A 26,576-nucleotide genomic window follows, 5' to 3' on the forward strand; every position below is an offset into this window, starting at 1 on the left:
TAACTTTTTAGTAGAATTCTGGGGTTGTCTAAATAATCATATCATCAGCAAAGAGTGAAATTTGGGTTCCCCATTGCCTATTCTTATTCCCTTTTTATCCTTTTTCAACTTTATTGCCAAAGTTACATTTGTAATACAAATTAAATAGTAATGGTGATAGTGGACAACCTTGTTTACTCCTGATCTTATTGGGAATGGCTGGGTTTCCCCAACATATGATAGTTACTGATGGTTTTAAATAGATGTACTGATTATTTTAAAAGTCCATTTTTCCTATATTTCAAGTGTTTTTAATAGGAATGGATGTTGGATTTTATCAAATGTTTTTTCTGCATCTATTGAGATGATCATATGGTTTTTGTTAATTTGGTTATTAATATGGTCAATTATACCTATTTCCTAATATTGAACTACCCCTGCATTCCTGGTATAAATCCTACTTGAGTGTGGTGTATTATCCTGGGGATGATTTTCTGTAGTCTTTTTGCTTATATCTTATTTAAGATTTTAGCTTCAATGGAGTCTCCCACTTCTGCAATGAAGGGAGGGAGGCACAAGGTTCTCAGCTCTTCTCTGGGACCATCCTTTGTCCTTATAATTACATATTATGTTGTATTTTTGTTGTCATCCTATATTTTGTTTGCTCTTCTTATTTCCCTGTAATAATTCACCTAAGTCTTTCCTTGCTTCACTGAATTCTTCATATTTGTCATTTTTTAAAGTGAGGTAATATTGTGTTATAGGAATGTATCTTAGACATTCCCCAATAGAACCTACTAATTTGTTTTCATCAGAAAAGTGCTAGTATGAATGATTTGATGAATGTGAGGGTTTCGTTTCTATCTTAGACTTTCTTGTACTGTTGGTATAGAACAGGTGTCCTCAAACTTTTTAAATAGGTGGCCAGTTCACTGTCCCACAGACTGCTGGAGGGCTGGACTATAGTAAAAGAAAAACTTTGTTTTGTGGGCGTTTAAATAAAGAAACTTCATAGCCCTGGGTAAAGGGGATAATGGTCCTCAGCTGCCCCATCTGGCCCACTGACTGTACTTTGAGGACTCCTGGTATAGAAGTTTATTATACAGTGTTAAAGAGTTGAGTCAAATCTGGAATTGTGGCACCCAGCTAGTGAAGAAATAATAATGAATGTAATGAATGTGGCAAGACTTTCAGCCAGGAGACATATCTTACTCAGTACAGGAAAGGTGGAACAGCAATTAGAGTACTCTGGATAGAGGGAAAACAGTACTGAGCATTAGGTTTGGAACAGAGAAGACGCATGTTCATCAGTCCAAATCTGACCTCAGACATTCACTAGCTGTGTTACTTTGGATAAGTCACTTAATCCCATTTCCTCCTCTGAAATGAGCCAGAGAAGGAAATAGCCAATTGCTCTGGTGTCTTTGCCAAGAAAACCCCAACTGGGCCACAATTTCACTAAATCACTTGAACAACATTCTGATTCTTAGAGTGGAACAAATAATGGCTTTGGGAACTGAGGACTTGAGTCTGGATCCTAACTCTGCCGCCTGTTACCTGAGTGATCTTGGGTAAATAAAGTTAACCTTCTTGAGTCTATGTTTTCTCATCTATAAAGTGAGGGAGGAAATAGATGATCTCAAAGGAAGTTGTCTCCTGACTTGTTTTGATCACATTCACCTCTATCTATAAAAAGCCCTCAAATATGTGGGCTTATTTATAAATTAAACACACACACATATGTATGTATTTATGTGTGTGTGCATGTATCCCTTTTAAGAATGGTACCTATTATGAAGCTTAGTCCAAATTTGAAATCCTGAAGGGAGGAGATCAACATGGAAATTCTAATATTTGATGTTAGTCAGGGAGGAACCACGAGGATTTCCTGAACCAGGCACTGACATGGGCAGCTTGGAACTTTGGGGATCTCATTGAAGGTTCAGGGCACAGAGAATAGAATGGAGGGAAGAGCTTAGCAGCAGGAAGACCAAGCAGCCCACTCCTGCAATGATCCAGAAGGAGGGCTGGGGGCAGGACAGTGGCTACCTGAGCATCAAGGTGGCAGACAAGAGAGAAGTGGGGGAGAAGAACAAAGAATTGCTACTGATTGGAAATGTCAGCTGGGAGAGGATGAGGAGTGGACAGTGGCACAGGTGTTGGGCTGAAGTTGACAGTGTGAGAGCTGGAATGATGGCCTGGCCCTAAACCACAAAAGAGAAGTGAAAAGAACAGGTTGGAGGAGACTCAGTGTGATCTCCTGACAAAGATCCATGTGGGAAAGGACAAAGACACATGTGGAAATCCAGCCATCCCTGCTTATCCCGGGGATTAGACTCTGTAGTACTCAAGATAAAGTGGGAGGGTGGAGCAGGAAGAGAGGGACTCCCACAGGCTGGTTATTTCTCAGGAATCCATCTCCCTCTCTTCTGGGGGGATGGGCAGATGGTTCCTGCAGCAGCTCTGGGGATCTGAAGGGTGGGGAAAGACCTGATGGGGAAGGAGGGCCATTTTCTCAAGGGCACCAGGGGAGCTGCTATTGGGAGCTCTTGAATATAATCATCATCATCATGAGTTAACGACTGCATAAGCCCTACCTACTATAGTGACAGTGAAAAAAAGGGAGGAGCAAGAAAGTGCCAAGATGGCCACTGAGAAATGTCATTTTTCATTTCATTAATTAATCTTTTTTCAAGTGGCAGCATAGTATTTTTCCATACAGGAGAAAAACTTTATAAATGTAACTAATGTGGAAAGACTTTTATAATAAAAGGACTCACACTGAACATCCAAGAATCCTCACAGGAGAGAAACATTTGAATATAATGGATGTGGAAAGCTTTTAAAAAAAATAATCTTGCTTGACATTACACAAGATCTATACTGCAGAAAAGCCTTATAAATAGAAGCAATGTGGAAAGATTTTTAGGCAAAGGGGGAGCACTTACAGGATATTGGAGAATTAATACTGTAGAAAAACCTTAGGAATGCAACTGATTTCATACAATTTTTAGACATAAGGCAACTCTTACCATACATCAGTAAATTTACTCAGGAGAAAAACCTTATGAATATAACCAATGTGCAAAGGCTTTCTCAAAAATTGATCTCTAACTTTACATCGAGAATCCACCGTGGAGAGAAGCTATATAAATATACCCAATGTAGAAAGATTTTTTAGACATAAGGGGACTCTTGTTGGACATTATGGAATCCGCACTAGAGGAAAACGTTATGAATGTAACCAGTGTGGAAAGACTTTTAGAAAAAAGAAGTCTCTTTCTGACTAGACAGCAGAGGCTCCACACTGGAGAGAAAGTTTCTGACTCACAGCTGGGAGGTGACTGAGAGGCCATCTAAACCTCTCCCCCCCAAACACAATCTTATGCCCTGCCTGACTCCCCAAGTCAGCTCTCTCTCCACCAGGCCACACGGCACTCATGTTGTTCCCACCTCAAATCTCAGGAAGCCCCCAAGAAATCACCAGCAGCAAACTTATAAACAAACCAACAACTTTTATTTGTAACAAATCCTACAACTTAAGAAAAGGGAAAAAATAAAAGCAAAAGTCCAAAAAGCCTGAGATGAGTAACAGCAAGAGTCCCAAGAGGCTCCTGGACAAATCCTGGTGAGGACCAGCAGGGCCTGGCCCCAGAGGAGGAAGAAGGAAGAGTTCAGTTGGAGGCCTGGAGGCTGCCAGGGCCGGGAGCACAATTAGGAGGCAGGGCCCATGTAAGTGTACAAGAGCTCACATGATAGTGCAGTACTTGACCCCACTGCCCTGGTGAGGTCCAGCAGAGCGTGGCTCCTCTGGTTCTGGACTTGAGATTGTATGTCTTTCTTTTGAACTACCCCATTCCTGATGTCAGTCATAATTATATGGTATACTTACCTATGTAGAAAGTATCAACATCTGGAAGCAGCTAGATGGCACACTGGATGAAGAACTGGCCCTAAAGTCAGGAGGACCTGAGTTCAAATGTGGCCTCAGATACTTAACACTCCATAGCTGTATGATCCTGGGGTAGTCAATTAACCCTTATTGCCTTGTAAAAAATAAAAACACACATATCAAAAAAAATGAAAATATGAACCAATTTGTCTGCATTGAGCTCCTTAAAATCAGTCTTGGATATTGTCTCTCATACATTAAATTGTCTGGTTTGTTTAATAAAAAGCCCTGAAAGTCTGCAACTTTCCATGAAATATTATGGCTAATTTTGCTGGACATGATATTTTTGGCCAAAAGCCTCATAATTTTGATTATCATTGCATATGTTTCCAGGACCTGTTTTTTTGTTGTTGTTGTTTGTGATGGCTTCTGACAAGTTCTGTACAATTCAGGTTGTAGTTGCAGGATATTTGAATTGTTTCTTGTTTCTTCTTTCTTGCAAAATTTTCTCTTTGATGTGGGGATTTCAAAATTTAGCACTAATATTCCATTGTGTTTTCCACAAAGGAGCATTTTGAGCTTGTGATTGGTGGACTTTCTCTATTTCTACTTTTCCCTCATGATCTATCAGTCCAGAACAATTTTCTTGGATGATTTCTTGCATTTTTCTGTTCCTTTTATTTATTTATTTATTTATTTTGGTCACAGTGTTCAGGTATTCCACAGGAATTATGGAATTCCATACCTTTCACATTATTAATGCTGCTTTAAGGTCTTTCTTTCATCTTCTTGAGTTATACCAGGAAGACCTCTCTTGTGCCCCAAGTCTTCCTGATCTTTCACAATTCTATGTTCTTCTGAACCAGCTATGCCCAGAAAAAGAACTCTGGGAGATGACTAAAACCATTACATTGAATTCCCAATCTCTATATTTATGCACACATGCATTTTTGATTTCCTTCACAAGCTAATTGTACAATATTTCAGAGTCTGATTCTTTTTGTACAGCAAAATAACGGTTTGGTCATGTATACTTATTGTGTATCTAATTTATATTTTTATATATTTAACATCTACTGGTCATCCTGCCATCTAGGGGGGGGTGGGGAGGTAAAGAGGTGAAAAATTGGAACAAGAGGTTTGGCAATTGTTAATGCTGTAAAGTTGCCCATGCATATAACCTGTAAATAAAAGGCAATTAAATAAAAAAAAAAAGAAAAAAAATTCTATGTTCTTCCTGAGATATAAATCTGTTATGTTTGCAGGGGAAATCTGAAGAACTAGAAATTTACATCCACTCCACCATCTTCCCAGAGTCTTCCTGAGGCTTTATGGTTGGTTAGCAGGTCATATTCTTGGAAGTGTTTAGTCATTGCTAGGATGTCTATAACTCACCTACGTTATACTTGGAATTCCTTGATTTAGATTTCACTAAGCTCCTTTAACAATATTAGATACCTGATTTCATAAAACCAGAAATCCATATTAATGTTTCATTGGGAAATGACGGCTATAATCCCAATAAATTGGTTAGGTTTCACAGACCACTGTGCTAGCTGTCCTCTCATTATTTAGAAACATTAAAAAAAAAAAACCTGACTATCCACAGACACAAATATCCAGTAACAGATAGATGACCAGGGGAAATGCTCATTTGCCTAAGTATTTAGCATATAATGATTACGTATAACCAGATTGGAAACAGCAAGGTATGACATATTGGAATTGCATTAAAATTCTTACTAACTATTGCTCTGATCATAGAAATCAGTCACAGGAGGAAAAAAAATGCAGGGACATGACTATAACATAACATAAACAGTTAAAACTCCACCTTCAGCACATAAGAGAGTGGAGCTTTAAAACTCCCAAATAGCATTAATTATAAGTCCAAAGAATTTTATCTTCAAAGTTTCAGATAAATCCCAAATGGTTATTTACCATGACTTCATATCAGTAACAGTAAGAAATTTATCACAGAAAATTCATCCAATTCTTACATACCCAAGTAGATGCTGAATCTTGAATAAGTTGAATATTATACCAATCATTTTGCTTTTAAAATACCCAATACACAGAAAAATCCCAAACTACATATTGCTCACAACAAAAACATCTTCAAAAGGACAGAGGCAAAAAGCATTATTCTTGGAGTCCCTTTCAGATAATTGGCATCAACACAGTTAATTAAAACTTCCTATTTTCACATAAAGGAATCTGAAAAGTTCTTGAAAACATCAATTAAACTTTTTGGATTAACCCTTTCAAACTATAGATCACATTTCTGATCATATTCTTTAATATTCATAACCATTATGTATCTAAAGAAACAAATATTCAATCCATTATCATCTTACAAGAGCAGCATGTCCCTTTAAATCACCGCTTGTTTTCTTCAGCCAAAAGCAGCTGCAGCTTTCCACTGCTGCTCTGTTGCTCTCCCCTGGCAAAAACACATCCCGTCTCACAGCCATCTCTCTGTGACTACCCTTTCCAACCAACTCCTTCTTTTTCCAACTGATTTCTTCTTGAAATCATTTGCTCCTACGAATCAATCCTTCTTAAATCACCTTCATTCTCCTGTCACATCTCTCTGTCTCTCTTCCCGCAATGCCTACTTGCTCCAGCCAAATATGAAATACTTCTGACTAGATGCTCTATTTAAACTATTAATTGCTTTTGTAAATTAATCTCTTTTCCCTTGTCATTAAATCACCTTTTTTTTTAAAACTTTAAACTTCAAGACTTGGTCACCATTAATTTTGAACCAAATTTCATAAAACTCATAATATAGTTTACAAATTACCCAATACTTTTAAAAAGCAACATACCATTTAAGTAGGGAGATACACAGAGAAATGCAAATTAAGACAACTCTGAGATACCACTATACACCTGTCAGATTGGCCAGAATGACAGGGAAAGATAATGCAAAATGTTGGAGGGGATGTGGGAAAACAGGGACACTGATACATTGTTGGTGGAATTGTGAATACATCCTGCCATTCTGGAGAGCAATTTGGAACTATGCCCAAAAGTTATCAAACTGTGCATACCCTTTGATCCAGCAGTGTCTCTACTGGGCTTATACCCCAAAGAGATACTAAAAAAGGGAAAGGGACCTGTATGTGCCAAAATGCTTGTGGCAGCCCTGTCTTTAGTGGCCAGAAGCTGGAAAATGAATGGATGCCCATCAATTGGAGAATGGTTGAGTAAATTGTGGTATATGAATGTTATGGAATATTATTGTTCTGTAAGAAATGACCAGTAGGACGAATACAGAGAGGATTGGCGAGACTTACATGAACTGATGCTGAGGGAAATGAGCAGAACCAGGAAATCATTATATACCTCAACAGCGATACTGTATGAGGATGTAATCTGATGGAAGTGGATTTCTTCAACAAAGACAAGATCTAACTTAGTTTCAATTCATCAAGGATGGACAGAACCAGCTACACCCAAAGAAAGAACACTAGGAAATGAATGTAAACTGCTTGCATTTTTGTTCTTCCCAGGTTATTTATACCTTCTAAATCCAATTCTCCCTGAGCAACAAGAAAACTGTTCGGTTCTGCACACATATATTGTATCCAAGATCTACTGTAATCTATTTAACATGTATAGGACTGCTTGCCATCTTGGGGAGAGGGTGGAGGGAGGGAGGGGAAAAATCGGAACACAAGTGAGTGCAAGGGATAATGTAAAAAATTACCCTGGCATGGGTTCTGTCAATAAAAAGTTATTTAATAAAAAAAAAAAGAATAGGGAGATACAAACACGAGTCCCCTCCCCCCACACCCGCTCCCTAAGGTAAGCTACTGGCATTTTATTTAATAACCTATATGTCTAATTTGAAGTCTAATCAAATAATAAAAAAGAAAAGAATTCTGTTTAGTTGTAAAGGCCACAATATTCAAACAATTCTTAAGATTTTATCCTTTTAATAAATCTAACATGTGCAAGGCAACAGTGAAATTATTTCCCCCAATTTCAATTTTATTTCAATTTCAAAATTATAGTACCTCTTTAAAATATAGTAAGCCCCCAAATTACAACCAAAATTTGGGAGAAAACAGTTACAAAACCTTTTAAACCTGGGTTCCAAGAAAGAAATTTTTACAAAAAAAGGGAATTTTCCTTTCCTTCTTCCTGCCTTTTTAAGGGAAAATGTCCTAGGTTCTTTGAACCAACAGGTTTCCGGACCCCAAGGAAGGAAAGGAAACCCCAAAGGGCAATTTCAAAGTAAAAACAACCGAAGAAGAAAAAACCCAAGAACCCTTTTTTGTGGTTTCCCTAAAACATTAGTATTCCTTCAAACTTACAGTAAGCCCCAGGGGTTGGAAACCCCTCCCACCTTAACTTTTTTTTTTCCGGTGAAATTAAAGGAAACGGGCCCGGAAGGGGAACCAGGGCCCCTTTTCCTTTCAATGAAACCCCTCCCTCCCCAAAGCCACCCGAACAAGGGGGAGAAAAAGGTTTCCCCCTTCAGTAGGCTCCCAAAAGCCCAAAATCTTCGGCCCGCAAAGTACGGCCTCTGGGAAGAACCTCCCCCCCAAAGGGAATTTTTGGGAAGAGGCCAATTCTCCCAGAGTTCTCTTTAACCCTTGCAAACCAGCCCCACACAGAAAACGCGGCCTTTTCCCACCTTTAACCCTTTCGCGTTCCCAAAAGCCTGGAAAACCCCCCGCCCCCGGGCCCCGCAGAATTCCCTGGCCCCGGAAAACCGGGGAACCCGTTCCCCTTTTCACCGGCAAATTTTCCCCGGGCCAAGGGGCCCCGGCGGGCAAAGGGACCGGGGCCAATGGACCCAAATTCTCAAGGCGATTTGGATAGCCCGGGCCTTTTCCCAAAGGGGATTTGGGCTCCTTTTCCCGAGCCCCTGCTTTTGAAGGGGCTCCTTGGGCCCGGTCAAACGTGGGTCAAATTCTTCCCCGGGACCCTTAGGCCCTTCCAGCAAAAGGCCCCAAAATTAAAGGGAATCCGCAGGTTGGAGCCCAAAGCACCGCCTTCAGGGACGCAGGGAATTTTTTAAAATTTAGGGGGCCCTATTACCCCACCCAAAAAACAACACACCCACAACAATCCTTTGGTTCCTCCAAAAATTTCGGGCAAGTGATTAATTGGTTTTTAAAACCAGGAGAAAGTCCAGATTATTGGTTTCCCTCGGGAAGTTATTTCCTTTGGGCCATTTTGCCCGCCGAAAACCACCCAAAAGGGAGGAAAAGTAAAAAAAGAGAGAAGAAAGAGCCCTAAAGCCTCTTTCGGGCTGGGGGTCCCTAAGAAATTTTGGAACTTAGACCCCGAAACAAAGGTTGGTTTTTCCTCGGGCCCTAAAAGGTATTTTTCCTAGAAGGCAAAGGAAAAAAAGGGCCCCGTTTCTTTAAAATGGCCCCTCAAAGGACCCCTTGAGCCCCAGTGAAGAAATACCCCTTTGATAAAGAATTTTCCCCATGGGCCCCCTTGGGTTGGGGAAATCACGCCCACCCCCTGCTGGCTAACCCCATCCCTGAAAATTTTAAGTGAAAAAATTTGGAAAAGAAAGGGCCGGTTTAATTTTGGGGAAGGGTTTAAGAAATGGGAAGGGAAAATGTTTACCTTAAAAGGTTGGCCCCATTAAAGGGAGGGAAAAGTTTCGCCTTTTGGTAAATCAAGGGAAGCCCGGGGTGGGCCCTGGGGCAAGGGAAGCTTTGGCCAAAGTTGCCAAGGAAATTGAAAGAGGGCAGGAGTTTCAATGGTTCGCCTTGGGGGAAGTTTCTTTTCCTCCCACCCTGTGGAAGGGTTTGGGGGGAAAATTGGGACCTCTTCTCCTCCTGGGACAAACGGCCCAAATTAGCGGCCTCCGTAAGTTGGGGAAGCACCGCGGTAGATTTCAAGGGAATTCCCTTCCCCTTATTTCAGTTTGTTAACCAAACACCACCCAACCACCCAAACTTCCCCTCCAACCTTTAAACCCAGTTATAAAAAATTTGTTTTTAAAAGGCACATAAGATTATTTTCCTCTTCTTTCCCTTTTTTTGTTTAAACACACCCATTATTATAAGGGCAATTAAAATAGACTTCTTTGGCAAATTCCTTGGGAACAGGAACCCACTTCCAAAAATATTTGGCCTGTTTCCCATTTGGTTTCCGAAGCCTTGTCTTTCCCCCTTGCCCCAAATTTTCTTTTAAAAAATCTCACCAGAGGCCAAAATTTTCCTCTTAAGTCCCTTCCAATTCCCGCAAAGGCCTTCCTCAGGGTAATTAAAAATACCCTTTAAAGCCTTGGTCCCTGTGGGGTCCTGTTAATTTGTGTGTTATTTGTTTAAAACCTTAATAATTGAATAAATTAATTTAGAAAAGAAAGTTAAGGGTTGCTTTTTTTTTTGGAGCCCCCTAAATTAAGCCCAAAACAAACCCTTTTAAAAATTGGCCCCATTAATTGAAATTCAATAAAAAAATGGTTCCCAGGTTTCGGAGAATTCAGAAAAGAAAGATTGGGGTGGCCGGGGTTTGGGTAAACCACCCGGTAAACCTTGGAAAATGTGGGCGGAGGTTAAAGCCAATTTGGGTGGGTTTGGAGTTTGGGAGAAGGTGCCAAAAAAAAATGAATTCCCAACACGTATTAAGTTCTAGGCCTTATTTTAGGTGGGAAGACCTTTGGGTTTTAGGGAATCCTTGCCATTGCCAATTTGGGCCCAAGTCTTACCTTCCCTGTTAACCCACTCCAGGTTTTCCCTATAAAAGGCCCAAAAAAAAAAAAAAAAAAACCTTCCCTTTCCTTTCCTTTTTTTGAAAGTCAACAAGCAAACCCTTTACCCAACAAGGTCCATTTCCAAAGGCTTTTCCATTTTGTCTTTATTGAAAATCTTTCCACCCCAACCCCAACCCTGGTTTTTTCAAATCTAAAGCCAAAGGCCATTTCAAATTTTCCCAATTAAAGTAAAAGGCCCAAGGATAATTAAAAATACGGCTGTAATAGGGGTTTGTATTGGTTGGGAATTGGTTTGGTTTAATTTTTCCTTATTTAAAACATCTTGTAATATTAAAGTTGGGTTGTGGTTCCTTTTGTTTCTTAGATAAACCCAAAAATAAAAAGGTTTTTAATTACCAATAAGAAAGGTGGCTTATCCCACTTCTTTGGGCTTCAAGAAAAAAACGATTATTGCCAAGGAGGTTGGGTAAAGAACCAAATTGGCTGAAAGTTGCTAATGAAATAAAAATTAAGGGAAATTTTTTAGGAGGGACCCAATCCTAACAAATGGGCTAATGGCCTTTGGAAAATATTTGAAATAGCCTTTTTGGGTTTTTTCCTCCCATTCCAATTGGAAATCCTCCTTTCCTCTTAACCTCCTTTTTCCCTTTTTCCTCTGTGCCTTTTTTCCCAATTTTTCCAATCATTTCAACTTTTTTAATCAAAAATGGCCAAACCCTAACCTTTTGCAAATTCTAAATTTGCGATTAAATTTATTTAAAAATGGCAACAAATTGGAAGAAAGTGTAGTTTAAAGAATTTAAGGGGTTAGAAAAAGGGAAATTTTATAAATACAATTGGTTTTGCAATTTAAAATACCTTAAAAAAACTTGAATTTTAAAGGGGTTATGGCTTAATCTTATAATAAAAACAAATTTAAAGGTTATTTTAAAACCAATAGGAATTCAATTTATACCCAAAACCGCTCTAAATAGAAAGATATTTAGGGGCCAATTTAGCTTTAAAAATCCAGGAATTGGACCCATGGTTGGAAGCCTTTATATGGGTCCATATTTGGGTTTTAATTAATTCTTTTCCTTTTGCCTTTTTCCTTGGAAACTTCCCTTTTTAGGGATTGGGGGTCAAGTTAAATAAATTTGATTAAATATGAAAAACCAAAAACTTTACAATTGGTGGTTTGGGAAAATTGCCATTTTGTTTACAAAAAGGTTCAAAATATTTTCTTTAATTGTCTTTGTAATTATGGTTAGGTCATTAAAATTATTTAAGCTTCCCAAACCTTCCTTTTCAAATTAAAAAAATAATTTTAATTTTATTATTGGGGTAAAAAAGAAGCAAAAATAAAGGAATATATGATGACAAAATTTTGTTTTTAAATTAAATTCTTTTCCCAAAAAAAAAGACTTATTTCCAAAGGAAAAGAAAACTTCCAAGGAGAGAGGCCAAGGAAAAATTCCAAGTTTTCCCAAGGATAAAACCCAAAAAAAGTATAATGGGCCTTTGGAAAGAGGCCCGGCTTAAAAGGCAAAGGATTTTCCAATTTTAATTTCTGAATGTTGGTTATTATTGAATTGAAATAAGGCTCCCAAACCCCCCAAAAATTAAAAAAAATTTTAAATTTTTACTTTAAAAACTTTCCTAAATAATAAAATAAATTTCAAAGTTGGTTTGGGAATTATTCCCTCCTGTACGGAAAAACCCGGAATAAGCCAAATTGGAGACAAAAGGAAAAATGGGCAAACCTTCCCTTCAAGGAAGGTTTAATAAGGAAATAATGGGCCCCGGAAAAACAAACTTTTTAAAAGATTTAAAATTTACCCAATTTTGGCTGAATTTATTAAGAATGAACATTTACCCCTTTAATTCCTCAAAATCCAAGAAGAAAAATTAAATTCCCTATAACAAAAAACTTTAAATAAAAAAAAACAAAGGGTTGAATTTTATGGTTTAAGTGGTACCACTTAAGGTACCCAAGGTTAAATTTGTTTAGATTCAACCAAGAAAATCAAACCTTTTTTAAAAGTTTTGAAACAAATGTTGCCTTAAATTTCATTTATTTCAGAATTTCTTTAATTTTTGGAAACAAATTTTTATTTTTCATATAAAAAAAATGGGTTATTATTCTTTGGATGGGGGAAATTTAACATTGGGCAAAAACCAAAAACATTTTTTCATGGTTTTATGGCCTAAAAGGTGAGGAGGTTAATAGGTTTAATCTTTTTTTTTACAAATTGTGTTAAATTATGGTTCTTGGATAAATTCCCAATTTCAAATTTCTAATTTAAAATTTTTTCTTGTTGAAATTTTCTTCAGCACCCAATTTTGTGGGTTCTTTGTTTTGGTCAACAACCCAAAAATTGGTGTTGTTTTTTAATAGTCAAAGAAGTAATTTCTTTACTTTTCCTTGAAAGATTTAAATGGTCTTTTCCTCCCTAAAATTTCCTTTTTCCATTTCAGCCCCAACTTTGGTTTCTTTTTGTTTGCCCCAAGGCAATAAAGTTGAACAGTCCAAAAAGAGAATTTTACCCTCCTTAAAGTTTATTCTTTTCTCCAACTTAATTTTCTTGCCAAATTTTTATAGGACACCTCAAAGTTGTATTCCAAAAATGAACCTTTTAAATCTTCCTCACCCTTCAATTTAAATTTTTCCAGTTAATTTTTAAAACTTTTTTGTAGGGCCAATTCCTCTTTTTAGCTGCTATTCAAACTACTAAATTAAATTTTCTTTCAAATTTGTTAGTTTAATTGGAAATATTTCCCTGTTTTCCAACTTTCTTTCCTTTCCCTAAATTTTTTATTTTTTATTTTAAAAAATTTAGGTTTAGGCCACCCTTTAACGGAAATTTCCTGAAAATTTGGTTTCCCTTTGAAAATTGAAGAAGAAATAACCTTTCTTTAACTTTTGGCCTTATCATTTTGTGTCCTGTTTACCCTTCCAGGTTTATTGCATATTATTTGTTTCTTCCCTAATTAGATTGGAAGCTCCTTGAGGACAGATATTGTCTTTTTCCTATTTTTGACTCCACTTCACTTGTATCCCCGGTGCTTAGCACAGTACCTGACATGCTTTTCTTGTTTGTTCAGTCATGCAACGCTCTTGATGACTGCATGGATTGTACCACACCAGGTCCTTCTAGCTTTGACCACCTTTTGAAGACTATACAAACTCATATTTGTTGCTTCTGTGACACTAAATGTCCATCTTCTCTTCTGCCATTCCTATTCTCCTTTTCCCTTCAAACTCTCCCAGTATCAGTTCTTTTTCCAATGATTCCTTTCTTTTCATTGGCCAAAATATAGGAGATTAAATTTCACTTTTTGCCTTTCCAATGAGTAGTCTGAAGGAATTATTCAAGAATTGAATGATTTGATTTCCTTGGAGTCCAAGGAATTTCCTTTTTTTAAAAAGAAAATTAAATATAAGGATATCTTTGTAACCCTTCCCTTCAAGATGATAATATAAGTTAAATAATAATCAATTCAGACGGCACCGCAAAAGTTAGTTTTAAAAGGAAACTGAAATAGTGAAATGTTAAATACGTCAGCCAAGGGACAGATTGTAGAAACAGGAACAGCTTCAAAGACAATGGTAAAAGTGAGTCAATATTCCAAAATTTCTAGCATACAGCTAAAGCAGGCACCAAAAGGATAAATTATTGCTCAAAAGCCATATACGAATAAAATACAAAAAATGAATAGAATATCATGTATTAAATACATCAATACATTAGATACATCAATTACATTTTTGAAATATACCAATACATTAGAAATCAGACTAAAGAAGTTATAAATACCAAATCAAATACTGAGGGAAGACCATGGTACTTCATCCCCTCTTTTTTACAAGTATGGTGGACTCAGTGTGAAACAATACATACAATGTCATTTTTTTCATGTGTTGGATTAGGAGGGGATGAAAAAGGCCCAGGTTGAAAAGTGCAGGTGGCATGTTAACCCAAAAGAGTCACAGTGAATTATTTTAGGAAGAATAGATTTTTCTCCTACTGAGTTGCCAGAATTATATGAATTCTCTGGTGATAGTGAAGGGGTGTTTCCTGTCTGAAATCTCTCCATTTCAACAAATTCTGTTTCTCTTTCATTTGAATTTTCTTATGAGTAATAAGGTTAGAGCTCCCTATAAAAGGCTTTCCCACACTCACTACATACAAAAGGTTTTTATATAGCGTGTTTTCTCTGATGTACAATAAGGTCTCCTGGATGGTTGAAGGCTTCCCTACACTCATTACATACAAAGGGTTTCTCTCCAGGGTGAGTCCTCTGATGTACAGTAAGGCATCCTTGTGTCCTGAAGGCTTTTCCACATTCTTTACATTCATAGGGTTTCTCTCCAGTATGAATTTTGTGATGACAAATGAGGTGTGGTCTCTGGCTGAAGGCTTTCCCACACTCATTACATACAAAGGGTTTCTCTCCAGTGTGAGTCCTCTGATGTACAGTAAGGCATCCTCTATCACTGAAGGCTTTGCCGCACTCATTACATTCAAAGGGTTTCTCTCCAGTGTGAGTCCTCTGATGTACAGTAAGGCATCCTCGATCACTGAAGGCTTTGCCACACTCATTACATACAAAGGGTCTCTCTCCAGTATGAACTCTCTGATGAACAGTGAGATGGTTCCTCTGCCTAAAACATTTCCCACATTCCTTACACACAAAATGGTTTCTCTCCAGTGTGAGTTCTCTGATGTACTGTAAGGGATCCTCGATGACTGAAGGCTTTTCCACATTCATTACATTGAAAGGGTCTCTCTCCAGTATGAACTCTGTGATGAACAGTGAGATCAATCCTACGAATAAAACCTTTCCCACATTCCTTACACACAAATGGTTTCTCCGCAGTATGAGTTCTCTGATGTACAGTAAGGGATCCTCGATGACTGAAGGCTTTTCCACACTCATGACATTCAAAGGGTTTCTCTCCAGGGTGAGTTCTCTGACGTACAGTAAGTGAATCTTGAGGAGACCCACTGGAGTCTCTGCTCTGGGGACTCGAGGCTGCTTCTTGCTTCCTCCAAAGAGATCAGATCCACTCTTGGAAACAGGAATCCCAAGAGCAGGGTTCTTGGAGTTCTCCACATCAGTTCCTGGCAGGGGCCCTTCTGGGCAGGCCTCCCCAGGACCCCTCCACCCTCCCAGGTGAAGTCCACAGCCACGTCCCAGAAGGTCACTGGTTCCTGGATGGGGGCCATGGGAAAGCCAGAAATCACACCCTCCTTGGGCTCCATCTGCTGCCTGAGGATGAGCAGAGTCTTCACAACTGTGTCTTGGGGACTTCTCTACTGAGCTCAACAATCCTGTCAGTTGAGCTATTGAGAATAGGGCTTAAAAGCCTAGAACCCCACCTCTAAGGCCTCACTTGGGTTCCAAACACAGTGTGCTTTTTGAGCCCCCAAATTGGGGTAACAAAATATAACCACGCTTTCCAGAGGCCCACGTTGGGCCAAAAAGGTAGTGTCCGGACTAGCCTCTGGAGGATCTTGGACCACTTTCGTCTTAGGTGGGAAGGAGGAAGGAGGCAGGAGAGCCACCAGGATGGTCCAAGATGAAGTGTCTTTTCCAGTCTTCCCAGCCCTTAAAAACCACATGATTACACGCCCAGCACAGTGAGCAAGTGTTAACTCTTGGTAGCAGGACATCCCATACACACTGTGTTAAAACCTGTATTAAGGGAAAGCCACCTGCTGCTGATGTGTAAATAGAACAAAGGGTGGTCACCCCTCCTTGACTTTCAGGCAAGGTGAGAACACCGGGAGGGAGGTGGGAAGCCAAAGCAGACCTTGTCAGCAGGTTCCCCTGGCTTACCCCAGAGTTCCCCCACTACCCGAGGCCCCTCCGCAAAAAAAAAAATTATAAGTGATAGAAGTCTGTTGGCATCCAGCTTAGGGCTGGGCTCCAGCACTTGCAACCATCCACCTGGGATAAATCAAGTTGGAAGATCCCAAGTGTTCTGAGGGAACAGATCCTTCTCTTTCACAATAATCACTAACAACAAGCTTCCAGGGAGCCGGCAAGTCAAACCCCTGCCTGAGCCTGGGCCACATGTCATCCCACCAGTGTCCCTTGAGGAGTGGGGGCTATCAAAGCACTGCCAGGGCTACAGCAACTGCCAACTACCTGACCTCCCACTGGGGCCGCTGAGCCCGGGAGGAACAGCATCCCCGGGCCCGGCTCCTTGCAGCCCAAACCTCCCCTGGGGCAGGGCAGCCCTGTGGGGAGGGTCACCAGCCACCAAGCCCCGGGACTGGGGAGTCCCACCACATGGCTCAGCCCCTCCCCCTTAAGAGGGCTGGACGGCACCTTTGGCCTTCTGGCCCTTCCACCTGCTGGGAACCCTGAGGGCCCCCTTTCACCAAGCCCAGCAAAACCCTTGGAAGAGGCTGGGGCCAAAGATTCCTGCAGGAGGGAAGACGGGCTGGGCCCCCAGTAGAAATTTCCAGGGCCAGAGGGAGGGAAGTGACCAGGAGAAGGATTGGGGGCGGGGGGCCCGGAGACAGGAGACAAAAGCTGCAAAACAAAAGGACCCGGAGGGGGGAGGAGAGGCGGGGGGGAGGAGGCAGGGGGTCCCGCCGCCAGGGGGAGGGGCGGCTGAAAGGGGGGTGGCAAGATCTGAGGAGGGAGGGGGCTGCGGGCCCCGGGGCGGGGCCAAACACGCAAGATTCCCAACAAAAGCGCTTGTACTGGCACAGACTCAGGAGTTTTACACGCGCCCTGTGTACACCGCGCCTGGGAGAAACCACGGCCACACAAGGGTTGAGGGGGTTGGGCTCAGCAGCGCCACGCGCCTGGCACTGTCAGGACTGGTTTAAACCCCCGGACCGAGGCCAACAGGGGAGCCGAGGCCACCGGTGCGCAGGACAAGGACCGCCGGGAAGGTTTCCCCAGCCCCCAAGTCCCGCGCTCAGCTCCGTCAAGCCCCGGGCGGCTTTGGCCACGGGTCAACATTCTCTTCCGCCTGCGCCTGGGGGCATTATCGGTGTTTAATAAAGGTTCCTTGGCTCGGACGCCCGAGTTTGGGAGCTTCCGGGTCGGCAGAACCCGCCCTGGCTCCCCGCCGCCCACCTCCGCCTGCGGTTCCAGGGATCCCGGGGAGGCCCCGGAAGCCGTGCTGCCCTTTAAATAAGGCCGGGATGGGATGCGGGAAGCCCTGACTGCCTTACGGTCCGGAACAGGACAAAGGCCGAGTCTGCGACTGGGAGACTGGAGTTCCCTTGAGGCCGAAAACCTGCTTGTTTCGTGACCCGACCGAGCACAGCCCTGGCACATAGTAGGCACTTCATCCATGTTTATTAGCTTAGGTGCTGCCCCGAAGGGGAAGCCTGTCCTTATGTCCGCGGTCCTTGGCATTGAGTAGTCCCTTTTCCAGGTACCGTGTGTATACCTGTAAAGGGCAGGATGATTGATTTAAACAAAGGGTTAACTCAGCGGAATTGATGAGACAGTGGCTATCTAGTTTAGCATGTGAGTTCTCTAGTTCGGTACAGGTACTTAGTTCTACAAGATTGACAGCTGTTCTACAGGTTTCCTAGCTACATGATGTAATGATAATAGAGTATATAATAGGCAACAAGGGCTGGGAGAGAGACGTTCCATCTTTGATCAGGCTCCTGGTGGCCCCCCTCCTTCCTACACTATGGGAGAGACTGGTTTAGACTCGGAGAAGACAGAGGACGGGAGAAGCCCCGGTTTGGGGGAGACATTCACCCCATCTCCCTTCACGGTGGCGGTTGGCCTGTCATCCTGCATTTCTCTACAATCACCTTTGCAGAACCTTGTGTTCCCCTTTTTCCAGACGCCGTGAAGCGAACGGCGCGGATTTTCCGGCATCGGCGGCGGCCGCAGAGGGGGAGCAGGGACCCGAGGAAGAGGGGGCGCGGGCAGCAGACAGCATGTCGCGGCGGCGGCGGGGGCGGCGTACTGATGAGAACGATGAACAACCCCCCAAAAGGAAGAGGACCTTGCTATCCACTGAAATCGAAGATCGGATAGAATCTCTAATAGGCAGAGCAGGAGAAAAGAGCACTTTCTCCTTGCAGAGCAACCTGGAAGGCTCAGCTGGTGTTTTGGAAGCTGATCTTCCCACCCACAAGAGCGAGATTCTAAGAATTCTTTGTTCCGTTGCTCCTCTGTCTCCTTTGAAATTGACGGTGTGTACAACCTTGGACTGTTTAATGCCCAAAATCACAGCTTTGGTGGGGAAGTTGTGGAAGCCACGTTCTGTCAGCTTCAAGAATCTTTGCTCGCAAACAACTATGAGGAAGCTGTGATTTTGGCCCGTTTTTAATGAGATCTTGTGAATTGTCATGTAATAGCTGCTCGGCCAATGGCAGCTCTGTTTGAGAATTTTGTCCGTGTAACTCAGGAAGAAGGTGTCCCTCAGGCCCGCCGGGATTGGTACGTGCTTGCATTTCCATCATCTTTGCCCTGGGTTGGAAAGGAGTTATATATATATATAAAAAGAAATAAAGAAAGAAAGAAAGAAACAGAGATGGATCGCCCACTGTTGAAAGCTATCTTAAAAGACGTCCCATTATTACAAGTGTGCACCGCTGACAAACCACACCCAGGAGAAGAGTATTTGGACTGCCTTTGGGCCCAGATTCAGATATTAAAAAAGATAACTGGCAGGAACGGCGTATCCCGAGACCCTGCCTTGCCTTTGACACCATCCTCTGTGAAGCCTTACAGCACAACCTGCCGCCTTTTACACCACCGCTTCACATGGGAGGATCGGTCTATCCAATGCTCAGGGTCATCTTTAGGATGTTTAATTACATGGATGACCCTGAGGGGCCCTGTTATTCCAGGCAGTCATTCGGTGGAGAGATTTGTCATAGAAGAGCATCTTCACTTCGTCATTAAATCCCACTGGAAAGAAAGGCAGACACATGCTGCGCAGCTAGTGAGAGCTCTCCAGGAAAGAACACGATCCCCTTGAGTTATCGCATTGTTGAGGTGATCTTTGCAGAGCTATTTCAGCTTCCTTTACCCCCTCACATTGATGTTATGTGCACAACTCTTCTCATTGAACTGTGCAAGCTTCAACCTGGCTCTTTACCCCAAGTCCTTGCACAGGCAACTGAAATGTACATGTGTTTGGATACAATGAACACTACCTGTGTAGCCAGGTTCATTCATTGGTTTTCCCATCACCTAAGTAACTTCCAGTTTTTTGGAGCTGGGAAGCTTGGTCAGATTGTCTTACCCACGATTTTGAAAATCCCAAGCCAGATATGGCACAGATATGACACAGATATGGTGCTAGTAACTAAACCAGGTAGAGTGAAAACAGAGAATTAAAATTATAGACCAATTTCCCTAATGACTATTAATGCAAAAATCTTAAATGAAATAACAGCAGGAACAGGGGAAATTTTATGTCTAGATGCTTGCTTACTTACCTAAAAGAGAGAAAGAGATCAATGAATTGGGCTTGCAACTAAAAAAGCTAGAAAAAGAACAAATTAAAAACCCCCAATCAAATTCCAAACTTGAAATTCTAAAAATAAAAGGAGAGATTAATAAAACTAAAGCTAAAAAAATTTAAATTAATAAATAAAACTAAGAGTTGACTTTATGGGAAAAAAAACAACAAAATAGATAAACCTTTAGTTAATTTGATTAGAAAGAGAAAAGATGAAAAGCAAATTGTTAGTCTCAAAAATGAAAAGGGAGAACTTTCCACCTATGAAGAGGACATTGGAGCAATAATTAGGAGTTATTTCCTCAACTTTATGCCAATAAATTTGATAACCTAAATGAAATGGAGAAATGGAGGAAAACCTACAAAAAATGTAGATTTCAGGATTAACAAAAAGAGGAAAAATAAATTACTTAAATAGTCCCATTTTTAGAAAATGAAATAAAATAAGCTATTAATCAACTCTATAAGAAAAAAAACTTCAAGGGGCCAAGATGGATTTTACATTGAATTCTACCAAACATTTAAAGAAAATTAACTCCAATACTATATAAACTATTTGGAAAAGCTAGAGAAAGAAAAAACCCTATCAAAAATTATTTTATGACATAAATGGTACTGATATTCAATCAAGGTTGGATGAAAAATAGAGAAAGAAAATGATAAACCAATTTCCATAATGAATATTGATGCAAAATTCTGAAATAAAATATTAGCAATGAGATTACAGAACATTATCCCCAGGATAATAATAAAATCCCCAGGAATGAACTAGAAAACTATTAAAAATAATGCACAACTTCAGCAAAGTTGCAGGATACAAAATAAATCCCCATAAATCATCAGCACTTTTATACACCACTAACAAAATCCAAGACCAAGAGATACAAAGAGAAATTTCATTTAAAATAACTGTTAATAGTAAAAACTATTTGGGAATCTATCTACCAAGGGGAAGTCAAGAACTACATGAGCAAAACTACAAACACTTTCCACACAAATAAAGTCACATCTAAACAACTAGAAAATATCAAGTGCTCTTGGATAGGTTGAGCAAATATAATAAAGATGACAATACTACCTAAACCAATCTATTTATTTAATGCTATACCAATCAAAATCCCAAGAAGCTATTTTACTGACCTGGGGAAAAAAATAACAACATAATTCTTCTGGAAGAACAAAAGATCAAGAATTTCAAATTAATGAAAAAAAAAAAAAAGGCAAATGAAGGCGGCCTAACTGTACCTGATCTAAAACTATATTGTTAAGCAGCAGTCACCAAAACCATTTGGTATGGGCTAAGAAATAGACTAGTTGATCAGTGGAATAGGTTAGGACCACAGAACAAAATAGGCAATAACTACAGCAATCTAGTGTTTGACAAACCCAAAGACCTCAACTTTGGGGATAAGAACTCAGTATTTGAAAAAACTGCTGGGAAAATTGGAAACTAGTATGGCAGAAACTAGGCTTTTGACCCAACCAAACTGTATATCAAGATAAAATTGAAATGGGTTCATGATCTAGACATAAAGTATGATATTATAAACAAATTAGAAGAACATAGAATAGTTTACCTTTCAGCTCTGTAGAGGAGGAAGGAATTTTTTTTCTTGAAATAAAAATTTATTATACTATATTTTGAATTTTCATAAGTTCTGCTACATACAGGGCAATGTTTTTTCTTTTTTTTTATTATAGCTTTTTATTTACAAGATATATGCATGGGTAATTTTTTAGCATTGACAATTGCAAAACACTTTGTTCTAATTTTTCCCTTCTTTCCCCCCGCCTCCTCCCCCAGATGGCAAGTTGACCAATACATGTTAAACATGTTAAAGCATAAGTTAAATACAATATATGTACACATGTCCATACAGTTATTTTGCTGTACAAAAAGAATTGGACTTTGAAATAATGTACAATTAATCTGGGAAGGAAATCAAAAATGCAGATGGGCAAAAATAGAGGGACTGGGAATTCTATGTAGTGGTTCATAGTCATCTCCAAAGTTCTTTCTCTGGGTGTAACTGGTTCAATTCATTACTACTCTATTGGAACTGATTTGGTTCATCTCATCGCTGAGGAATGCCACGTCCATCAGAATTGATCATATAGTATTGTTAAATAGAATTCCTTCCTGTTCATTTACTTCCAGCATCAATTCATGGGTTTCTAGGCCTTTGAAACATCCTGCCGATCATTTCAAAGAACAAAATATACCATTCGTTCATATAACACAATTTATTAGCCATTCTCCAATTGATGGGCATTCATTCCCAACTAAAGACCGCCCCCAAACATTCTTGCACATAAGGTCCCTTTTCCTTTTAAAATCTCGATTATAAACTTAGGTAACAACTGCTGGATCAAAGGGAAGTTTGTCCTTGGTTAACCTAAAATACCCAAATCACCCCCCAGAATGGTTTGAATTAAACAAATTCCACCAAACGATTAGTTCCCAGTTATCCCACCTCCTCCAACATTCCTCAATTTTCCTCCTTCCATTCTAGCCAATTCGACAGGTTCGTAGTAGTATTCAAGTTTCTTTAATTTGCATTTCGATTAAATTAATTTGGAGGCATCTTTTTTATGGCTAGAAATAGTTTTGGTTTCCTTTTGTTGAGAATTGTTCGTTCATATCTTTGACTAACCCCTAAATTGGGAGAATCGGATTTTTATGAATTAGGGTCAATTTTCATATATTTTGGAAATGAGGACAGAACCTTTGATTAAAAATGTTTTTAGTTAATTGTTTCCTTTAATCCTTTGCCGCATTAGTTTTGTTTGTACAAAAACTTTTCAATTAGATAATCAAAATTTTCTATTTTGTGACAATAATGATCTCTAGTTCTTCTTTGGTCATAAATTTGGAGGAAGGAATTTGTGATCAAAGAAGAAGTAGAGATCTTTACTGATCACAAAATAGATAATTTTTATTACGTTATGTTAAAACACTTTTGCACAGACAAAACTAGTGCCGACAAGATTAGAAGGGAACCTATAAACTGGGGAAAACATTTTTATATTCAAAGGTTCTGATAAAGGCCTCATTTCTATAATATATAGATAAATGACCTGGATATATAAGAATTCAAATCCCAATTGATAAAAGGTCAAAGGATATAAACAGACAATTTTCAGATGAAGAAATTGTAATTATTTGTAGTCATATGAAAAGGTGCTCTAAATCACTATGGATCACAGAAATGCAAATTAAGACAACTCTCAGATACCATTCATACCTCTCATATTGTCTCCAATGACAGGAAAAGATAATGAAGCCTGTTGGAAGGGATGTCGGAAAACTGGAACACTAATATATTGTTGGTGGAACTTCAATGGATCCAGCTATTCTGAAGAGCAATTTGGAGCTATGCTCAAAAAGTTATCAAGCTCTGCATATCCTTTGACCCCGCAGTGTTTGTACTGGGCTTGTGTCCCAAAGGGATCTTAAAAGAGAGAAAAGGACCCACATGTGCAAAAGTATTTGTGGCAGCCCTTTTTGTAGTGACAAGAAACTGGAAACCGAATGCATGCCCCTCACTTGAAGAATGGCTAAATAAATTATGTTATATTAATGTTATGGAATATTATTGTACTACAAGAAATGACCAGCAGGATGACTTCAGAGAGGCCTGGAGAGACTTACAGGAACTGATGCTAAGTGAAAGGAGCTGAACCAGGAGATCATTGTACATGGCAAAAACAAGATTATACGATGATCAATTTTGATGGATGTGGCTCTCTTCAACAATGAGATGATTCAAACCAGTTCTACCAGTTCAGTAATGAAGTGATGAAGAGAGCCATCTACATCCCGAGAGAGGACCATGGGAACTGAATGTCATTCACAACATATTATTTTCACTCTTTTTGATGTTGTTTGATTGCATTTTATTTTGCTTCTCTTTTTTTACTGGTTTGATTTGATTTTTCTTGTGCAGCACAATAATTGTATAAATATGAATGCATATATTGGATTCAATATATATATTTCTGTCATGTTTGACATATATTGGACTACTAAGATGTAGGGGAGGGTGTGAGGGAAGAGGGGGGAAATTGCAACACAAGGTTTTGCAAGGGCTAATGTTGAAGAACTGTCCAGGCATATGTTTTGAAAAATAAAATGATTTAATAAAAAATATAAAAAATAAAATAAAACACTAAATAATCCCGGACGCCAAACTGTTAAGTTTTCTCACGCTTTGGTGGAGGCCACACTGGCCTGTCTGTCATATAGAAGGATGAGCCTTGTTCTTCGTATCACCAGAGGAAGACGCCAGGAAAGGTATTAGGGGGATGGTCCACTCAATGGGCAGTTTCAGGCTGGAGGACTGTTTCTGGGAGAAGTCCCAGGAGAGTTTTGGTCTCCTAGCTGTTAATTGGGATTACCGGGGCCCCGCACCTTTTGTTTTGGGTTCTTGGTGGGGAGAAGGTCTCCATTCCTGGCTTCTTCTTTTGGCCTCCTTTCCCCATGACTCCCTCTGACTTCATTCCAACAAGAAGGGTAATGCCCTCCCTCTTCATCTCTCACTCTGGGAATCCCCCTTCAAGCCTCAACCCAGGCTCTTCCTCCTTCCCTGAATGTGATTTGAGCTTACTGGGATTCTCTGGTGTTAATGCTTTCTTCAAAATGAGGGATTTTCCCACTTTTTGTTTGGGTCACTAGTTCTTATTCCCTTTCTCCCCCAGGAGGATGGCAGTGTTTTGCAGACAGCCTCAGGGTCGTTTTGTCTTTTACTGTCCCCAGGTTCAAACCAAAGTTCAATCCTTAGGGCCAGACCAGCATTCACAAATGCTTAGGAGTAATGTTGCCAAAACGACGCAGGGCTGGCCGTCTGATTCAGACTTGGGGTGCTTGGTAAGTACTGAACTGGAGCACGTTGGAGTTTGAACCTTGAGAACCACTTCTAGCAGTTCCCAGGCAGGCACATGGTTCTTCTGTAGGATGTTCCTGGAATATGCACAAACGTGTCTGATGTTGCAGGAATTGTTAACATTGGGAGATGTGGCTGTCACCTCCAAGGAGACCTCCAGTCTCCAAGGAGACCCCGGTGCCCTTCTCAGAAGGATCTGTGCAGGGATGTGTTGCCAGACAACCTGAGGAACCTGGCCTGCCTGAGTAAGCACAGATTCCCCTTGTCTCCCGATCTGTCAAGAGCTATGCTTTCCTGCTTGGTATGAATTATGGGCTTTCCTGAGTGTTTTTAGTTCTTATTTTGCCTGACAGTTATGAATCTTTATGGCCCCGTCGTTAGGGAAAAGACCTTTGTTTTGTACCTCTCTAAAGTGATTGTTTCTATGATCCTGAGGATGTACCTTCTTCAAGTTCTGTTCCCTCAGAGATAACCTTTAATTATTATTGTATTATTTTATGATGTAATAATATAATAATTATTAAAAATAGTCATCTAACCCTAGTCTAGTTTTCTGAAGACATGAAAGGTTTATATCCTTTTAGCAGGATGTGTGTCAAATGAATTAATTTTCTTACCTGACTGCAACTCCAGTCTGTGACCCATTTCTCCATAGTTCCAAAGAGGTGGAAGGAGCATCTTATTCATAATTTTAGGACTTCCTTTGTTCACTTTTCCCAAGAGAGAGAAGAGACATAGTAGATGTAAATAAATATTTATTGCATTATATTAAATCTGGAGATGGTTCCTAACCCACCTTTTTTTTTTTTTCCAACAAAACGGGACTTGTAATTTCCAAACCAATATGATATACCAAAATAGGAACAAGGAATAAAACTTGGGATGCCAAAGGGAGAGGTTCGATGAAGCACCTGTCCATTGTAAATGAGTGAAACCAGATGGGGAAAAGGTACAGATCAACATCATGAGGGTCTTTAATAGGGAATCACTTATAAAATGTGGGATTCAGGAAACTGCCCTTGTATCCTTTCCCAGTAATGTGGGGAAGAGCTGATTTTCTCTGGCAAGAGATCCTTCCCTTGTTTTCCTGTTATATATTCATAATTCATAATTTATACTAACAGAAGTCCTTGTCAAATGTCTCTTTGCATTATTGTATAAAGGCTTTCCATGGTTGTTTGTTTTTTATGAGTATGTTTATGGAGCTAACTCCCTCCTCCCCCCACCAATAGTGATATACTAACTAGTGCAATTGAGTCAGAGTATTATTATTTTTCTTTTATTGCACATTGCCAGATTGCTTGCTATTCAATTTCTAGCATTCTGCCATAAATGAAGGATTGTACCTGTTTCTTCAACTCTGACAACATTGAGTTTTGTTGTTTTAATGATCTCTGCAGTATGTTGGCATTGATCCTCAGCGTTGTTCCAATTCGTGCCTCTGCTTAGTTAATTTATTAGTAAGGTTTGAGTGATTTTTCAATTGACTATTAAATTTGTGTTTCTTTTTCCATCTGGATTTTCTCTTTATATTCTTTAACCATTTATCTGTTATAGATGGGCTGTTTCTCTGAGAAATTTTAATCTTTTCTTGTGAATTTAGTAATACTATATACCTTACCTCTGATGGTAACTATGTGAGTATGAGCCTTATCAGTTATTCTTTCTCAACGTTAGTTAACTAAA

General features: G+C 39.9%; 1 pseudogene; it reads left to right on the top strand.

Moving 5' to 3' along the window:
* The first annotated feature begins 17,846 nt into the window (after positions 1-17,846).
* LOC100913931 lies at positions 17,847-19,879 on the top strand (annotated as a pseudogene).
* Positions 19,880-26,576: the final 6,697 nt, after the last annotated feature.

This window comes from Sarcophilus harrisii, chromosome 1 (assembly GCF_902635505.1).
Source record: "Sarcophilus harrisii chromosome 1, mSarHar1.11, whole genome shotgun sequence".
Lineage (NCBI taxonomy): Eukaryota > Metazoa > Chordata > Mammalia > Dasyuromorphia > Dasyuridae > Sarcophilus > Sarcophilus harrisii.